This window comes from Mus caroli, chromosome 18, assembly GCF_900094665.2.
Source record: "Mus caroli chromosome 18, CAROLI_EIJ_v1.1, whole genome shotgun sequence".
Lineage (NCBI taxonomy): Eukaryota > Metazoa > Chordata > Mammalia > Rodentia > Muridae > Mus > Mus caroli.
In genome coordinates, this window is record NC_034587.1 from 25,998,180 (window position 1) to 26,002,712 (window position 4,533).

Sequence of the window (4,533 nt, forward strand, 5' to 3'; positions counted from 1 at the left end):
AGGAAGGAAGGAAGGAAGGAAGGAAGGAAGGAAGGAAGGAAGGAAGGAAGGAAGGAAGGAAGGAAGGAAGGAAAGTATTAAAGCATGGGTAAGATAGTTCTTACGTATACCTCATGAAAGCAAAGCACCACCTCTACTGTTTGCTATGTTTTCTGATTATCTAACCCAGCCACTGAGCTCTCCAGTCTGACTAAAGTTAAACTGAGGAGAACTAAGCTATGAAGTTAAGAGAGGGAGAAAAGCGTAATAACCATAAGCAAATGTATTTTATGAGAAACAATATATGGAAAGGGGGACAAAAAATAGAATGAGCCTGTGTTATAGAATAACAGAGATCTGTTTATTGCAAGACATGGCATTTAGCTCTTTCTTGACTGTTTTGGGGCTTGACTTTGACATTTTGTTGTCTTTACTGCCTTCTGCCCATCACTCACAACTATGCTCACAGGTCATTCTGCATTGTTTAAGAAAGAAAAGCAAATGTAAATGACACCACTATTCAAAAGACGACATCATCATTCTGATATCCAGTGATGGCTCTAACATCTAAGGGAAAAAAAATGCTTCCCTTTTGGTTAATAGCCCAAGAGTGAAGGCACTCTTACAATTCAACCTAGTGGAAAGATGCATTACCTTTCTCCTTCCATTGTATATAGCTTGATTGAAACAATCAAAAAAAATCACTGCAGTGCATAAATGAATTATGGTACACATATTCACACAAATGAGGTTGGTGAAACAATATCTTTATAGCTCTCCAATTTACTGATTTTTCTGAACTCATTGTAGCTTGTTAAAGGTGGCTTTGACATTGTGACCCTTGCCACATGGGTATGAACTAGGCATTTCAGCACAGTTCTTATGAAGCTCACACACTGCTTCTGCTATTAAAATGTATAGTACTCTCTATGAGGCTGACAGTTTCTAGATCGACATTCACATATGATATGACTTCACATGACCACAAGACAGAGATCAGAAGACATAGCATGAATTTCACACAATGTGGTCTCTATTAGTAACATGATTTCCATTTTTTAGAGACTTACTATGTTAAGATGATGTGAAGCTTGGGAAGGTTGGAGGAGAGATGAAACCAACATTCTTTGCTTTCTGTCAAAGAGAACTAGTATTTTTCCCTCCTGCAAAAATTAGATTAAGACTGGTTTATCCATTACAAACACAGGAATAGATAACATGAACATTTATCACATTTCTGAGTGATCTAGGAGTTTGGATGGCAAGCCTCAAAGACTCCAGAGATGCTAAACTCTCAGAGGTTTTTTATTCCCTTTATTTTTTCCTACATGGAACATTCAAGTGTCTCATGTTGTCAAACACATGTGCTAAGTAGGCATTTTCATAGGAGTAATGATATGGGGTGCTTCTATATTCAAACAGAGCACAGTGAGTGGTTAACTTGGACAATGTATTGGATTCAGAATGCTTTGGAAGGTCTTTGCTTTACAGTCAGAGGTCTTCCTTGAATTCCTACTGTAATTCACCTTTCTAGTATCAGCTTCTAATCTCCAGGCAGCTTTTCCATGTTACCCCATGACTGAATAGACCTCAGCACAGTTTAAATTACAGATTTGAAAGCCGCACTCCAAAGCAACTGTATAATTCCCTAAGCAACAGGTAATGTGTTTCGTGTTTCACAATGTTTTTGTTTTTGTTTTTGTTTTTGTTTTTGTTTTGTTTTTAAGGTGAAAGAAAACATCTCTGTGTAAGAGAAGAGAACCTTCATGAGGTCTCAGGTTGACTTTCATGGAGAATGCAGCACTTGTGTTCAGTCTGTTTCTGTTGTTTTCTTGCTAAAGCAATAGATTTGTCACATTGTCAACTGGCAGATCTTTCTTTGCCTGTCCCTACAGAGAGTATAGACATACTCTCCCATCAAGAGATTAGGGATTAGCTTCCACTCTCCAACAGTTCATTTTCCACAAGTACTTGGAAAGAAACAGGCTATTGGCTATTTGTATGATGCACATTTCATATGAAAATCAAGTCCATCTACATCAGAGTGGACAATGATTAGATACAAGAGATGCTAATCCAAAAAGACTTTAAACAATGCAGAACAGAAAATATCCTTGTTAGTGTCCTAACAATTTTAGAAGGAGCCACACTCAGAATTCTCAGAATAGGCTTCAGCAGTGTGGAGACATTCGCCCTTCAGGTATGACTCAGGGACAAGCAGCCCTAAAATCTCTTCCCTGGAAATGCATCACCATGTAAGGACACCAGTGGAGTTTTGGGTTGCTATTGCTGATTTTGTTTTGTTCTTTATTTGTTTTCATTGCTGTTGGTGATGGTGGTGGTGGTGTTTGTTTCTTGAAAAGCTGTAAGGAGTGGGAGGGGCAATACGTGTTCATTCTCCTTTTTCACTGCACCCTTTGAGGCAGTTTGATCAGCATGTTTTAAAAAGTGCTTTCCCTGTAAATGGTCCCTTCCTGCTGAGCTTGCCAGAGTGCTTTCCATAAATTATCTCTTATTTGTCCTCACCTAATCCTCAGAGTTTGATAGGTGTCAAGGGATTGTCCTTTTCATTTTTTTTTTTTTTTTTTTTTTATAACTTGAAGGGGAAACTTGGATTACTAGGTTGAAAGCACAAATAAGTTCTATCTTTGGAATAAGTTATATAGAGGTGGAATCCCCTTATAACAAAAAGTGGGTAGGAAAGAAGGAGAGGAAGGGAGGGAGAGAGGAAGGGAGGAAAAGAGGGAGGGAAGGAGGGAGTCAAGGAGAATCAAGGAGAGGGAAAGACTGAGACAGAGACAGAGCCAGAAAGCCAGAAAGATAGCAAGAATCTATAATACCAAAACGTGATTCTTATTTTATGATTTACTTGTTTGGTTGTGAGTTGACTATGTAACTTTTGTGGTTTGTAAAAACAGGGAAGAAGTGATTATTTGAGCACAAAAGCCAGAATTTTTGTATGTGTCACTTTAGCATGCTGTGAACTGAAGGTCCTAGGCAAGAAGTCACTTCTAGCCTGATTGATGAGAACTTCTTGATTGTGGAGAGTTGGGTTGCAGCAGATACAAAGCCAAGTTATCTCTGGCTGCCCTTAGTCCCCTCAATCTTGTGATCCCCCTGTCTCTGCATCTTTAGCATATCCTTCAGGCACATTTCAACACAATTAGCTAGTTGCCTTCATCTCACTCATTGCTCTTCTCAATGCCCGACATAATGGCCTTGCGATTTTCTGGTAAAATCTGTGGAAAATACTAACTTAATAGACTCCTAGCTTCCATTAACCACAGAGATAAAAATGCCATCAGATAGCATCCAAGACCACAAACATTCCCATACTTCGCTGTAAACATCTTACTTGATACTCCCATATTTCATTTGAAAAATGCTCAGTTATATGATTTCAATTTGTTCTGTGAATACAAACCTTGTATAACCCTTTTCTATATTAAAATATTCTAGGTGTTCCAGGGCCATGGACAATCTTATTTGACTCAACAATGAACTCTCTCCTCTCTCCTCACACACACAGTCTCTCCATCTCTGTCTGTCTTACTTTGCATCAACAATGGGAAGTCTTTGGATCTCAATGAAACTGGAGGCCCTCAGAAACAGTCTTCCTGGGTCCTCTTCTCCTTGGCTTGACCTGCATTCCCCACCCAAACTCACAGCCTCTGCTCCTCCAACCCCCCAGCCTGACATGCATCCTCTCTCCTCCAACCCCATCTGTGACCTGTGTTCCCTGCTTGATCTAAGTTATAGAAGGGAAACTAGAATCACCTCTTTCTCCAAGATGTTCCAGATACTAAATCCAAGCTCTCCCCAGACTCAGTTCTAAAAGTAAAAACTTCACCCCTATGTTCTCTGTCTCTGAAGGTATTTGCTAGCATGGCTTATATTTGATCTAATGAAGCCTGAAAATTGTCATTTCAGAAGGGATCCAGCTATGCATTGAGATAAAAAGACTTCCACACAGAGAGTGAGGGCACATGAGCAGGAGGCCTTGTTGGTCTTCCCCACACAGGTCATTATCAGGACATATATGGCCATATTCCCTTCTGCTTGTCGATTTCTTAGTAATCCTAAGCAAACTGAGGGTTTTCCTTCAGTCTTTCAGTCTTCGTGCAGAAGGCTCTAGATAGCATAGATCTTTTACAACATTTTTAATATTTATCGAACATGTTCATGCACACACATGGTGTGAAAGAGGATGTCAGGGGACAATAGTGGAGCAGCTGTCTTTTCTACCAGTCTAACTTGGGCATCAATATGTCTTTACATACCAAGCCAACCATCAGCACTCACATAAAATTGTGATTAAGCAAAAATCTTATGCTTTCTTCTGAACCCCCAAATTGGTTGTTATAGCAGTTTCAGGCATGACCTTTATGACATACAAAGACCATTTCTCATGTTAGAATGAGCCTGAAGTTCACTTTCTTAAGTCTAGTTTCACTCAGTGACTCACTTTCTCTCTTCTTTATCAATGGGTTCACTGCTCCATTCCCACCCTCCACCCCTAGTCATCCCCCTCCACACCTGACAATCTACATGTTG